Source organism: Schistocerca piceifrons, chromosome 1, assembly GCF_021461385.2.
Source record: "Schistocerca piceifrons isolate TAMUIC-IGC-003096 chromosome 1, iqSchPice1.1, whole genome shotgun sequence".
Lineage (NCBI taxonomy): Eukaryota > Metazoa > Arthropoda > Insecta > Orthoptera > Acrididae > Schistocerca > Schistocerca piceifrons.
Window position 1 is genome coordinate 74,489,393 of NC_060138.1, and position 16,397 is coordinate 74,505,789.

Consider the following 16,397-nt stretch of genomic DNA (forward strand, 5'->3'; position numbering starts at 1 on the left):
ACACACCCACCCACCCACCCACACACACACACACACACACACACACACATACACAGAGTAGTACTAACACGTGGCGTTTCCACAGGCACAGCAATCCAATCAGGAGAGTTTACTTAGCAGACAGAGGCTGCTGCCGTGAAAGTGTATCCTCCAGAGCCGCTCTGTACGGCCGTGCCCCTGGCATCGGTCGGTAGCTGGCTGGCGCCATCGACTGCAACCAAGACAAGACACAATGCGATGCAAGGCAGAGCGAGAGAGAGCAGCGGCCAACTTTTTCGGCAGGCAGGCGGAGCAATTGTGAATCTCGCTGAGGCGCGCCCCAGACCGGCAAGTTGCGAGCGCGCCGGCATACGGAATGCGCGCACACGTGGGCCGGAATGCCCGCCACTCTCCTCTCTGATCCCTTCTCGGTCCGCAAAAGCGACGAGCGAGCTGCGCAGCAGTTGCCAGGCAGCCAACTCCTCCTTACCCCACCAACGTGTTTCTGAGCCCCTAGAGACGGAAACAGTGCTTTCAAGTTCTACACGTGTTACCACCGAGTGCTCGCTGAACAGATCGCCGATAGGAAAAAAAGGAAAGAAAGAGGAAACGGAAGATTAGGACATGAGGTCCCAGACGATGAGGACATCTACTACAGCACCTGAAAAAAAAGAAGAGAGAGAGAAAGAAAGAAAGAAAGAAAGAAAGTGAAGCACCTAGAAGACCTCGTCGATTAGTTGTAAATGTAACTTTGTTCACATATACACTATCGGCGGGCGAGTAAATGATTAGAGTTACAATTTGCTGTGACAGGTAGAACGACCACCAAAGGATATTAGCGTTGCTCATGTTTAGTAGTATTACGAGGAATAGTAGGGTATACATGTTGTTAGGGGAATAAGTGCAGATATTTTTATTGGTGACTGAGGAAAGTCTACCGAACAACATTACATCAGTATTTACTTCATTTGTTGACTAAAAATATTGACGTTTGGTGCAGTATGTTTTCAGGCTCTTTAGTACCTCCAAGTAAATCATGTGGCAAGAGCAAGCCATTAATGCTTATTTTCCCCTGGGCAGCAGTTTTTTTTTTTTTTTTTTTTTTTTTTTTTTTTTTTTTTTTTTTTTTTTTTTAATAGAGATGGGGCCCCTCCACGCCCGCACCAACGTGGTGACCAAACTAGAAGTTCCACTAGTAAGTGGATCACAGGATGCTGGGATGTGGTGTTACCCGTGCGTCTGGGTAAGACTACGCATGAACACGGTCCATCAGGTGGCAGTAGTGGCTTACTAGATGCGATAGTTCATGCAAGGTTGGGTTTGTTGGTATGGGCATCATGCATCATTACCGTGGCAAGCGATGGCGATGTATCCCACTTGCTGCAGCCGCTACATTCCTGGAACAGTTGAAGTGTGGACACATGGGAGCAAAACAGTTAGTCTTTACTCACAGGCGAAGTCCACTTAGCAGTGCAGCTATGACTGTGCAGAAAACATCAGGTAGTAAATTGTGTAACGTGTTTGTGGGAAGACTGTCATGTGCAGAGGAGAAACAACTATCACATTGAACAGGGTACATATTAAGGTACTAATGATCACAATATCTGCACTTATACCGCTAACACCCTGTGTAATGTGTTTGAACTGATTCAGATGGTTGAGTGATCACTGGGAAGGATGCGGAGATGTCACACACTCATGTGGAACAGCGTTATCAGCTCTTGACAGAGTTTGAAAGGGGACTCATTATAGGTCTCCAAGTGGCCATCTGGCCAAATAGTGCAATATCCGGGTATGTGGAACATTCAGATGTTCCAGTCGGGTGATGTTGGACTGCATGGGAATGCGAGGGCAGGGATGTTAGTCGTCAAGGTTCCAGTTGACCACGTCTGACCACCAAAAGGGACCGCTGAAGTGTGCACCAAGCACTTCGTAGCTGCTTCACATATGCCGCTGTCATCCGAGAACAGCGGTCTCCTTGCAACATTCTGTGTCAAGCTGCACCACTGGTCGAAGACTAGCAGCGAGGACTGGGGAATTACGTCCCATGCGTGGGCTGATGTTAAGGACAGACGCTGGGAAAACGCATTCTTGTACTTAGACATATATATCTCCAAAAAATTTACAGCTAAATCAGTAAAACTTAAGACTACAATATGATGCTTGGCATTCTGTGCAATTTTTGTTTGAAAATGCGCATCGAAATTCATTTCATAACTATTTGAATTTCTAATTACCATTGTTTCTACACTGAAGATCCAAAGAAACTGGAACACCTGCCTAACATCGTGTAGGGCCCCTGCTGGCACGCAGAAGTGCCGTAACACGAAGTGGCACGGACTCGAATAATGTCTGATGTAGTGCTGGAGGGAACTGACACCATTAATCCTGTAGGTCTGTCCATAAATCCGTAAGAATACGAGGGGGTGGACATTCCTCTTGAACACCACGTTGTAAGGCATCTCAGACATGCTGAATAATGTTCATATCTGGGGAGTTTGGTGGCCAGCGGAAGTATTTAAAATCAGAAGAGTGTTCCAGGAGCCACTCTGTAGAAATTCTGGATGTGTGGGGTGTCCCATTGTCCTGCTGGAATTGCCAAGTCCGTCGGAATGCACAATGGACGTGAATGGATGCTATGCTGGTGATCAGACAGGATGCTTACGTACGTGTCACCTGTCAGAGTCGTATCAGGGTTCCTATATCACTCCAACGTCACACGCCCCACACCATTACAGAGCCTCCACCAGCCGTAATGGTCCCCTGCTGACGTGCACGGGCCATGGATTCTACATCTACATCTATATCTATATCAAGAGCTTGTCTCCATACCTGTACACTTCCATCCGCTCGACACGTGAAACGAGAGTCGACCGAGCAAGCAAACATGTTTCCAGTCATCAACAGTCCAATGTCGATGTCGACGGTCCGAGGCGAGGCGCAAAACTTTATGTCGTGCCAAACTGCCTATTGGCTTCTGTCTCGGGTTCTTTGGACGACGTTCATCTAATGATTTTACTGGCGTTTCGCCAGCACGAGTGGCTGGCATTGTCAAAGCCTCACCCTCAACTGCCGGTGGTGAACTGGAGCCGAGATCGCGGCCGCAGACGATATGTATCTGGCGCGCCAACGTCCGAGAGCTTCTCCGCGGTTCTTCTCTTGTTACCTGCGATGGTCGTTCGCTGCAGTACGGGAAGCCAGGATCCGTATACTTAAGGCTTTCCCATTTCTTGTTGAAACTGTTCTCGTGTTTTTGTATTTCTACAGCTTCTCTGAACAAGTGCGTGAGATAGTGCTTCTCTACAGCTAGAACTTCCGTTTCGGCGAATTTTATTACGTGGTTCGTCTCACTCAGTGCGTGCTCTGCCATGGCCGATTTCTCCACCTGCCCCAACCTGCAATGTCGCTTATGCTGTTTGATCCTGGTGTTAATTGATCGTCCAGTCATTCCGATATCAACTTTTCCGCATGTGCATGGTATACGGTACATTCCCGGCATTCCAAGTGGGTCCCATTTCTCCTTCGCCGATCTAAGGCACTCTTTGATCTTTCTTGTCGGTTTGAAAATCGTCTTTACGCCGTGTTTGCACAATATCCGGCCGATTCTGTCCGTCATTTTGGGAATGTATGGCAGAAAGGCCGTACCTGACATTTCATTTTCTGATCCTTACTTCGCCTAGTGTTTGGCTCTGTTACACTTCTAATATAATTTTTGGAGTACCCATTCCTCCTCAGAACACTTTCCAGGTGTTGCATTTCGCGTCCGAGGTGCTGTGGTTCACACATTCATCCTGCTCGCGTTTCGAGCGTATTAATCATGCCTCTTTTCTGGCTCGGGTGGTGGTTTGATAGTTTGTGCAGGTATCGGTCCGTGTGTGTCGGTTTTCGATACACACTGTGTCCCAGGTATTGGCCGTCCCTTGTGATCAGCACTTCTAGAAATGGCATTTTGTGGTCCTTTTCTACTTCCAGGGTAAATTTTATGTTGGACTGTTGAAGTGTCTTAGGAAGTCACCGAGCTGTTATTCACCATGACTCCACACCACGAAAGTATCATCGACGTACCTGTACGACACCTTAGGTTTGCAAGTCACCAAGTCCAGTGCCTGTGCTTCGAATTGTTCCATGAAGAAGTTGGCCACCACTGGACTAAGAGGACTACCCATGGCTCCACCGCCGGCAATGGAGGGTGAAGCTTTGACAAAGCCAGCCACTCGTGCTGGCGAAACGTCAGTAAAATCATTAGATGAACGTCGGCCGAAAAACCCGAAGCCAATAGGCAGTTTGTCAACAAGCGGCCACGAAAGCCTTAACAATATTATGTCGTGCAGTCAACAAGGGTATACGAGTGGTCCTTCGGCTTAGAAAGCCCATATCAGTGATGATTCGTTGAATGGTTCGCACACTGATGAGCCAGCACTGAAATCTGCAGCAATTTGCGGAAGGGTTGCACTTCCGTCACGTTGGGCGATTCTCGTAAGTCGTCGTTGGTCCCGTTCTTGCAGGATCTTTTTCCGCTCGCAGCTATGTCGAAGATTTGATGTTTTACTGTATTCCTGACATTCGCGGTACACTCGTGAAATGGTCACACGGGAAAATCCCCACTTCATCGCTACCTCGGAGATGCTTTGTCCCATCGCGTGTGCTCCGACTCTAACACCACGTTCAAATTCACTTAAATATTGATAAACTGCCATTGCAGAAGCAGTAGCCGAACTAAACATTGCGTCAGGCACTTGTTGTCTTCTATAGGGTTGCCGACTGCAGCACCGTATTCTGCCTATTTACATATTTCTGTATTTGAATACGAATGTCTATACCAGTTTCTTTGGAGCTTCAGTGTGTGACGTACGTTTTCTCGTTAACTAATCAACCAATAAAACTGGAATTTGGCAGTTTACATTTACATAAGGAGCTAATAAAACTCGAGGAGCAAATTTTTATTGAAGGTCATAGTTGCTCTGAAATTAATTTTTCAGTTTTGTGTTACCCGGAACTGCTCTATTTTTCTGAAACTTTAAAGGACAACTGTTATCAGAGACAAGATAACGGGAAAGCGCTGCACAGGCTTATACAGTAAGTAATTTTGAACAACTATGCCAAATTCCAAGATGTTAGTTTTTATAATTCCTGAGAAAACGTACTTTGTATCTCAAAAAAGTCACTTTACAGCAATTCGCATTTAATGTTTTTATTTCAATTTTTGGCAATATTCCTATACCTCTAATGACTAATACTATCCATATCCAAAATCTTTATTATCTTCCTCGTCTTCCTTACACTGGACTCGCATTCGGGAGGACGACGGTTCAATCCCGCGTCCGGCCATCCTGATTTAGGTTTTCCGTGATTTCCCTAAATCACTCCAGGCAAATGCCGGGATGGTTCCTCTGAAAGGTCACGGCCGACTTCCTTCCCCATCCTTCCCTAATCCGATGAGACCGATGACCACGCTGTCTGGTCTCCTTCCCCAAAACCAACCAACCAACCTCGTCTTCCTCGACTGATCTCTCCCCCTGCCTCCTTTGCCTAACAAACTTTTGCAGTTTTCTCCTGCTGCCTGAGCTTTGTCCAATAGTGCTTCACCGATGTTTGTGAGTATCTTCATTGTGAATGCACCAGGATGGAAGCCTAGTCTCTGCAGGCACCTAATTCCACCTACATTTTCACTGTTGAACACTAGACAGGCATCACATACAGCCATCTTCACGACGATAGCTGCAGTGATCAAAGGCAATTTTAACTTGCGAAGTTAACCCTCCTCAGTACTGTATTTTCAGAAAGCTGTATACATTTAATAGCAAACATTATACCAGATTTATTTTTGAAACTATCGAGAAATGAACCTACAGCTTCTAAAAATTCAGTTTTGATTAATTTACCATTTTCGTAAGGTTTCTTAGTTTGCGCAGTAATTTTGAAACTCGGATGACGCCTCAGTTGCTATTTCATTCCTGCCTAATGGTTTTTTGAAGGTAGACTTTTGAGCATTAAGAAAATTGTAAAAAGCCGTTAGAGTTACACAAAAGTCTTTATTAACTGATTACTAGTTTCGGACTTTTTCGGCCCATTTTCAAATAATTCACACAAGTCGTACAACAACCCGCACAGTATGTATGTGTATGATTGAGTGCAACGTATTGTTACAGAACGACTGTTCTGTGCTGCATGCAATGAACTAATGCTAGATGAGCCTCGATCATAGTTAGGCGAACTAAGATAGAGGGCAGAAAACGATATCATATGAACGTATATGCGCCACGACCAGTAACCCCACAACGACTAATCAATACAGCACTAAATATAAATTATTTATTGCGTGCGATTCCTGCTCTAATTGCAAATAATCTTCACTCACTGCATTTTCCCCCCGATAGCATCAGATGCCATAAAGACAACAATGAAATGGCTGCACTGATACTAAAAGTAAAGACGAAGATAACTTTTTATTCAGCTGTATTTATCGACGTAAGTATGTTGTATGGTAGTGACCAGAGTTAAGAAGAGAGAAAAACTCTATTGATGACGTAACTAGCTTAAAGCAGATTCTTGGCAAACAAATTGAGTTAAGCAATGAAACAGACATAATCCTCAGTGATCTCAGAACAGTTTTTGATCGTGATGTTATTCTTAAAATTCTCCCGGCTTAATACGTGGCCAAAGAGTTCAGGATTGAACAGCTGGAGGTCGATGTTCAATGGACACAATGTTTCGGCAAACGACGACGTTGCCATCATCACCTGATGATGCGTTTTGCCTGATGGACACTGACATCCGCCCGTTCATCGTGAAATATTCCATCTCTTCCGTGGTTAATAAGCTAAGCTCTTTCAGGTATCTGACAACAAGGATTTCCCTAAATATTTAATAAAACTAATAAACAGTAAGTTTCAAGATTTACATGCCTGGTGCAAACAACATTATTCAAAATAGGATGAGCGTCAACCTAGGTTTATGACGTGGGTCCTGTTTATCGCCTGTGCTTTTTAACATCTCGATAAACTAAATCATTTCCGAATGGATAAATGAATTACCATTTTACTCTTTCAATCTTAAAAATCCAGATAATACTGAGGATGCTGCTTGCAACTACATTTACATCTACGTGATTACTCTGCTGTTCACAATAAAGTGCCTGGCAGAGGGTTCAATGGGCCACCTTCAATATCTCTCTTTAGCGTTCCACTCTCGAACGGCGCGCGGGAATAACGAGTACCCAAATTTTTCTGTGCGGGCCCTGATTTCTCCTATCGTGATGATCACTTCTACCTATGTAGGTGGGTGCCAACAGGATGTTTTCGCAATTGGAGGAGAAAACGTGTAATAGAAATTTCATGAGAAGATCGCGTCGCAAAGGAAAACGCCTTTATTTTAATGATTGCCACTGCAATTCACGTATCATGTCTGTGGCACTGTGTCCCCTATTCCGCGATAGTACAAAACGAGCTGCCCTTATTTGAACTTTCTCGATGTCATCCGTCAGTAGATGGATGATAAGGTAACTGTCGCTAACAGGGAGAGTAATCTACAAAGAACAGCAAATCATCTACAAAGACTATAAGCTTCATATAACCTGCAAACAAAAGCGACGGCATTTTGTGGGAGAAACAAAATTAGATTCAATAATGTAACAAACGGGAAAATAATAGCGCCAGTATATTTTAAATGTTTAAGATATTATTTTTCAAATGAAGACGAAACCGATTTTCAAAATAGGCTAGAGGAATTTAACAATGACTCACACTATTAGGTGAATCTTACAAAGGGAAGTAAGAAAAGGCACACTTCTGAAATTTTATGAACCATTATCAATACCCGTCATAATGCATAGAACTGAAACATAGATTTAAAAAATTAAGATTTCAGAATGGGGACATTTGAGTTCTCAGAGTGGTAGCGACGCACACAAGTCAAGATCGAAAGCGAAATACGAAAATAAGAGCAGAATTAGAACTAATGTCTGTAAATGAAAAAGAACAGAAAACTACAATAAGAAATGGAAAGAGCAAATCAGAAGGATGGAGGATGAGAGGCTGCTAAAAGTACTGTACAAATACAAGCCAACAGGACGACGAAACAGAGGCCCTAAACCATATGGGGGTCTAGATTGCGGTTTATTGGTAGAATTCTGAAGCGATGCAATCTTTCAACAAAGGAAATAGCTTACAATACGTTAGTTCGTCCAGTCTTAAAGTATTGTTCGTCTGTATGGGACCCTTACCAGTTGGGTCATTCAAGAGATTGAGAAGGTCCAAAGAAGAGCAGCAAGACTCGTGGCTGGTACATTTAGCCTTCGCGAGAGCGTTACGAATCTCATAGAGAGTTTGGAGTGGGACACACTTGCAGACGACGGCGCGCTAAACGAAAGGGGCTGCTCACTAAATTCCGAAATCCGATCTTCACAGAGGATGTAGAGCATATATTATTACCACCAACTTTCAATTCGCGCAATGATCACCATTCAAAGATAGGGAAAATTAGAGCTCGTACTGAGGCGTTCAGACAGTCGTTTTTCCCTGGCGCGATCCACGAGTGGAACAGAGTGGGGGGGGAATATGACTTTGGCGCGAATTGTGCCCTCCGCCACACACCGCTTGGTGGCTCGTGGCTAGTGGAGTATATATGTAGATGTAGATGTAGACTAGTCTCTGTCAGCAGCTGTGATAGGCAATGCCTAACACTTGCAGAATAAGATGGTAATGATGGCGAATATATTATTTACGCAACTAAACAACTAAAATTGTCATAGGGTCTAGGTTAAATGTGGCGTATCTAACGGTTTTAAGGGTCAACTAAAAGTTGGTTCCCATTGTTTCGCATGATTAGTAACCGAATTTTAAAATGTAACATCATATCATGATGTATCATTTAGAGGTATAACCTCGCGTTTAAATTTTAACACGGTAAGGCAAATATTAAAATGACAACCTGTTCAGTGTAACAATTGGCACGCATATTGCCGAGACTACACGCGTCCCGTATTCGAGAAAGAGAGCACTTCGCTACTTCCAGTAAACTTTACACATAATTTCAAACTGTTTCAAGCCTTTTTTCTCATATACGACCAAATAAAACAATGAAATGCAACCGATTTATCGCTTAATAATTGTTCGTTGTTCATGAAGTAAGACTTCAGCATCAATCGTGACGTTTTAGTATATTTCCAGTTTACGTTTCGGCTTTTTCATTAGCTTAAGAGGTGAATAACCGGAAACCAATAAAACCGTCTTAATTAGTGTCCTGCATCTTCAGTGATAAAAGTTTTACATGCCTAACGTCAAAGATCTAACGCAGTAACACATTTGTGAAGTAAAAACAGACGTCTGAACCTGTTTTATACGGGGGGATTCGATTCTGTAAAGAGTCGTTGGGGGGAATGTGATTACTGATATGTGACAGAATTTGGAGGTAATACGCTTTAGCGTCAGTAGCTTAGCTTGGCTGAATCTAGTCTCGCCCCCATTCAGGCGCAGATACTCATGGGCAACCGTTTGAATCATATTTACGTCCTCAGTTGATGAATTGAATTGATATTTTATCTATTACGGGTGATGAAATTTCTATATCCTCCTTCAACATGAAAGCAGGTAATGTAATTACACTGGATGATGGCTAACTTTCAACGATTATTATGTATATGAAATTTTTTTTTTGCCAGTGGCGCAGAAGTTTGCTTTGAGAGCGATCATGATCTTGAGGAGGAAACCACCGTTTCGGAACAGCAGACGCCGGCAACGTGAACAGAGACGGTATCAACGTAATCTGGGAAACCGGCAGAGAGTAAGGGGCTTAGAATCAAAGACGCATCCGAAGAAGGCCCCAGGGGAGAACTCGCCTTCGAGAAGTAATTATCCGTCCCGAATGAATGTTCGCTTCCAATTATCGGACGCTAGAAAAAAAAGCTCAGCACAGGAGCAAAGGGGGTGCAGGGGTGGCGAGGGGCAACTTGAATAAAGTCCACGTGATTCATGAGGGCAGGAGGAGGGGGAGGGGAAGAGGGGGGGGGGCGTTGGAACGTATCGGGTCAGCCCGTTCGGGAAAGAAACAGCCACGCCCCCCTCCCCCTCCCCCACCCGGTGGCGAGTAATCCCTCGACTCACGTTCCTCGCATTTATAGCGCGGAGTAATTTGCATTCAGCCGACGGTGGCACCTTGCAGGGGTACAATACCGCGGCATTCCGCGTGCGGAATACGGGAGCGACGACTGGTGGGAGGAGAGGGGGGAGGGAAGAGCTGGTAGTGAGGAGTGGGGGTGGAGGTGGGTGGAGGGGGGCGGGAGTAACGAGCTACGTCTCAGGAGCTCTCGGCCATATAGCCTCCACTTCCCCTCCCACCCCGAGACTAGTCATAGCCGCGTTAACTTCTCAGCCGTCAGCTTGCCGCTCGTAGATCAGCAATGTGCCAAGACGGAACCATCGCTGGAAACAATCACGTCCGTTGAATGTCTGGCAGAGTGCTTAGGGAGCGATTTAGAGTATAACGACCACGTAGGACTAATCGTTGGAAAGGCAAATGCCAGACAGATTCATTGGAGCCAGGAAGCAAGCCGTAGATGCCGTCGCCCAGGTTGATGCCTAGTTCCATGGCTTATCGATTCAGTTCCGCACAGCTGCCTAATCAACAAATCAGACTGTACGTATTATCAGGGCAGCTGTGTGTCTGGAGTTTTAAGCAAACAGAACACAACATCGCATTCTAAACAACAATAATCGTCAGACAGAAAAATACACTGCTGGCCATTAAAATTGCTACACCAAGAAGAAACGCAGATGATAAACGGGTATTCATTGGACAAATACATTATACTAGAACTGACATGTGATTACATTTTCACGCAATTTGTGAGCATAGATTCTGAGAAATCAGTACCCAGAACAACCACCTCTGGCAATAATAACGGCCTTGATACGCCTGGGCATTGAGTCAAACAGAGCTTGGATGGCGTGTACAGGTACAGCTGTCCATGCACCTTCAACACGATACCACAGTCCGTCAAGAGTAGTGACTGGCGTATTGTGACGAGCCAGTTGCTCGGCCACCATTGACCAGCGTTTTCAATTAGTGAGAGATCTGGAGAATGTGCTAGCCAGGGCAGCAGTCCAACATTTTCTGTATCCAGAAAGGCCTGTACAGGACATGCAACATGCGGTCGTGCATTATCCTGCTGAAATGTAGGGTTTCGCAGGGATCGAATGGAGGGTAGAGCCACGAGTCGTAACACATCTGAAATATATCGTCCACTGTTCAAAATGCCGTCAGTGCAAACAAGAGGTGACCGAGACATGTAACCAATGGCACCCCATACAATCACGCTTCCAATGTGCGTTCACCGCGATGTCGCCCAACACGGATGCGACCATCATGGTGCTGTAAACAGAACCTGGATTCATCCGGAAAAACGATGTTTTGCCATTCGTGCACCCAGGTTCGTCGTTGAGCACACCATCGCAGGCGCTCCTGTATTTGATGCAGCGTTAAGGGTAACCGCAGCCATGGTCTCTGAGCTGATAGTCCATGTTGCTGCAAACGTCGTCAAACTGTTCGTGCAGATGGTTGTTGTATTGCAAACGTCCCGATCTGTTGACTCAGGGATCGAGACGTGGCTGCACGATCCGTTACAGCTATGGGGATAAGATGCCTGTAGTCTCGACTGCTAGTGATACGAGGCCGTTGGGATCCAGCACGGCGTTCCGTATTACCCTCCTGAACCCACCGGTCCCTATTCTGCTAACAGTCATTGGATCTCGACCAACGCGAGCAGCAATGTCGCGATACGATAAACAGCAATCGCGATAGGCTACAATCCGATCTTTATCAAAGTCGGAAACGTGATGGTACGCATTTCTCCTCCTTATACGAGGCATCACAACCTTTTCACCAGGCAACGTCGGTCAACTGATGTTTGTGTATGAGAAATTGGTTTGAAACTTTCCTCATGTCAGCACGTTGTAGGTGTCACCACCGGCGCCAATCTTGTGTCAATGCTCTGAAAAGATAATTATTGCATATCACAGCATCTTCTTCCTGTCGGTTAAATTTCGCGTCTGTAGCACGGCATCTTCGTGGTGTAGCAGTTTTAATGACCAGTAGTGTACTGCAGGCGTACCCCAAGGGGCAGTTGGAGGGCCACCACTTTTCACAATACGAGCTCTGTTCAAAAAGTTCCGGATCTTTGACTACAAAATTTTTCCTGGGTTACCTTTTCCTTATTGTGCGTGGTCTCCTTCAAAATGCTCTCATCCACAATTGAAACACTGCTCCCAGCGCCGGCCGGTGTGGCCGTGCGGTTAAAGGCGCTTCAGTCTGGAACCGCGTGACCGCTGCGGTCGCAGGTTCGAATCCTGCCTCGGGCATGGATGTGTGTGATGTCCTTAGGTTAGTTAGGTTTAATTAGTTCTAAGTTCTAGGCGACTGATGACCTCAGAAGTTAAGTCGCATAGTGCTCAGAGCCATTTGAACCATTTGAACTGCTCCCAGCACCGTTTCCGTTTCCGGGAGCAGTCTTCGTACGCCTTTTGCTGGATCGCACGAAGCGAAGCGCTGTCTCCGAATTTTCTTTTACCTCGTCTATCGTCGCAAATCTTCATCCTTTCAATGTGTTTTTGAACTTTGGAAATAAAAAAAGGTCCACAGGGGCCAGGTATTGAGGATGAGGTACCACAGCGATTTCTTTTTTTGTGCAATAGTCACACACCAACAGGAATCAATGTACAGGTGTGTTATCGTGATGCAAGAGCATTAAATTGTCACACCACATTTCAGGCAGTTTCATTCTCACATTTCCTCGTAGGCGTCGCAACACGCCGCGATAGTACCATCGATTAACAGTTTGTCCCTGTGGCACGAATTCATCATGAACTAATCCTTCAAAGTCAAAGAAAACTATCAGGATGGCTTTGACATTTAACCTGACCTGATGAGCTTGCTTTGGTCTTGGAGAACCTTTCCCGACCCATTATGGAGATTGAACCTTGGTCTCGACATCATAACCGCAGAACCACGCTTCATCACCAGTTGTGATTCACTTAAGGAACATCTTGTTCTCATTTGCGCGATCCAAAAGCTCTTCAAACATTGCGATTTTCAGGTGTTTCTGGACTTGACTCATGAGCCGTGGGACGAATTTGGAGGCAACAAGTTGCTGTGTCAGAATTTCATGACATGCTCCAACTGAAATGTTACATTCTTCTGCAGTCTCTCGGACAGTCAGTCTTCGACTCACACGCACAATTTCGTTGACGTTCCTGACAGGAGCACATCGGTAGATGTCGAAGGGCGTCCTGAACTAGAGTCGTTTTTAACTTACGTTCGGCCATTTTTAAACCGTGTGGACCATACGTAACACCGAGTGCGGCCTAAGCACTCATCACCGTAGACATCCTGCATCATTTGCTGTGTCTCTGTTAAGATTTTCTTGAGTTTCACACAAAATTTAATGCAACGCGTTGCTCCTCTAACTCTGCCATCTCGAAATTCGCGAACTCTGCGACCCAACGTTCTACTCAATACAGCACTGAACAATAACTAATAGCCATACAATAATGAAACTTCCGGCAGTTACACAATTAACACAGACGCGTGCAGGGACGCCAATGGTGCTGTTGTACACAGAAAAGTCGAAACATCGCATCGCTAGAGAATTGCAGCGAAATGGACGGAAACCTGCAGAGGATCGGGGCTTGATAGGGGTATTAGCAGTTGATACTCGTCATAAACAAATATAACGCATAGCGCAGAAATAGGCAGAAAGACAAATTGTTATGTGGTTACAGGATTGCACAATAATCACTAGAGTATAAGTACTAAAACAGAACGTCCACAAAAATGCTAATTGCAGATGGAAGACTGAGGTTCACTCGAACTATTCAGAGGATATATAGAGCACCCTCAAAGAAGGTATCAAAAAACTCTCATTCGGCCAACACTTGAAAACATTTGGCTCTGTACCAGATAAGACTGATAGAGGAAGCAGAGAAGATCCAAAGAAGAGCAGTGCATTTTGTTACACATTCATTTAGTAAGCGCGAAAAGGAAGAGAAGCCTTCTGCCTCACGGTGTAGTTTACTGCGGCTACTCCACCATTATAGCATCAAATTTCGAAAGCTTCTGTCTGCACCGCTTATCATAATCGTTTGTCATCCCTCCCGTTCCAGGCTACGATCCAGACAAACACCTTACTAAAGGCTTTGAAATGGTCCTATAGCCACCTTTCATTAGTCCGGTAGCCCATTTTCACTGGCATTTCTCTTTCTTTTCCTTGTTTATCTTTTCTCATAACTCTCATAGTGGTGTGATTGAATGAATGTGGTTGTGTGTCACGTTGCTAGACGGTGGCGTAGTCTGCTGCAGAAAGTCTGCGATAGTCATACAGATTCAGCAGCAGTTGTACAGAATAGCCAACTCTCGTCAAATAGGCAAAAGGTTTGCGCTACTTGTGAGAAATCAACCTGCGTTACGTTGGTGGCGGAAATGGCATCTTTGGGTTTTGCGGGCCACGCGGAGCGTGGAAGAGGCTGGAGAAGAAAAAGGGAGGCAGTCTGCCGCCGGTACGGGAAGCGTCCACAGCTGTGCTCCAGTCGAAGAAGGGTGAGTTAGACTGACCGCGTGGCGCGTTGTTCCTTCGCGAGAGGAGAGCTGTTAGTTTTTGTCTCGCTTTTCAACTCTGAAAGATTGCTTTGCCTTGTCGCAGCAAGGAATGCAAAACTTTGGCAGATTTTTCTTTTAGAAAATTTCTGTTGCAGACTTGGATCTGCCGGAAGAGCGCCACACAAAGGTTTCGATAAGAAGTGAGCACTCCTTTCTGTATGAATGTCTGCCTTCAGCTGTGCCTGTATAAGCTTTCATTTTTTCTAAATATTAATAGCTTTGCCTTCTCGTAAATTTTCCTTGCTTCATGTATCTTTCGTCCGTGGGGAACCAACCACGTGGTTGAACATTAGAGTTTGTTGGGCTACCGTCATCACTAACTGTCCGATCTCATGTTTGTTTTAAAGAATGTTAACTTTTCATGATTGTGTGATGTGATATTGTTGCAACTTGGCCACGATACCTAGAAACTGCATCTCCACAAACCACGTGGGCACGCGGGTGTACTGCGAAATGCGTACCGCTTTACGAGTTATTGCGATCAGTTATCAGGCAACAGCAGTTGTATGAATGATTCACACCAATGATTTTAGGTGTAGATTATGATGGTGAATGTATCGATGCTTTTCTTTAATGGTTCAAATGGCTCTGAGCACTATGGGACTTAACATCTGTGGTCATCAGTCCCCTAGAACTTATAACTACTTAAACCTAACTAACCTAAGGACATCACACACATCCATGCCCGAGGCAGGATTCGAACCTGCGTCCGTAGCACTCGCGCGGTTCCGGACTGAGCGCCTAGAACCGCTCGGCCACCGCGGCCGGCTTTCTCTAATGTTTTAGCAATTAATGTTATCAGGAATTGTGTACATGCCTCACATCCATATCTTAGGAATAAATGATTTTATCCACAATTTTCTCTTGTGTTCCGAGGTTAGGTTTTTGCACCTAAGCCACTCACCTCATAGCTTTCCCGTTAGCACATCCAACGCGTTTCCTTGCGCACAGGTCCAGTGATTAGTTTCCCCTTTTATTTTAAAACAAATGCTTTAGATTAAGTCTTATTTTCAGGTGTGTTGGTGAGAGCTGACCTTATGCACAGTGTCCATGCATTTTCTATTTTATTTCAAATGTTTGATTCTCGTGAAGAGTGCACCGGCAGTACTATGAATTACACCGCATCTCCTATGAGCGACATCACAACGTATGCAATTTTATGAGTTTTGGTCTGTGATCAAATTAATTTATTTTCCGACTCTGCCAAACCTTTGATTAGTTGTGTCATTAGAGTCGGTGGCGACCCTAATCTTCTCACGCTAATTTCACAAGTAATAAGTATTTCCATTCCCAATAATAACGTAATAACCCGTAGAAACAGGTTAGTTACAGCTTCCTCGCGTTGAACTTTATATTCGATGTCAAAAAAGTTTGTTTTTTAATAAATGATTGTCTTGCTATTGTTAGTCTGAATTTTATATTACCGCTAGTGCTACCATAGGCAGTTATTTCGCTTCCGAAATAGCAAAACTCATCGACTACTTTTAGTGTCTTATTTCCTTATCTACTTCGCTCAGAATCGCCGAGCTTAATTCGACTACGTTCCACCATCCTTGTTTTACCTTTTGGATATTCATATTCTTTTCCCGGGATTTTAATTCAATTCACAAATGTCTTCTCGGTTTGCTTTACTGCTTGCTCAGTGTACAGATTGAATATGTTGGTTGATAGGCTACAATCCAGTCTCACCCTGTTTTTAGGTGCTACCTGTCTTGTTTGTTTTTCCATTCTTGCAACCGATGTCTGTTTCTGTACAAGTTTTTGATAATCTT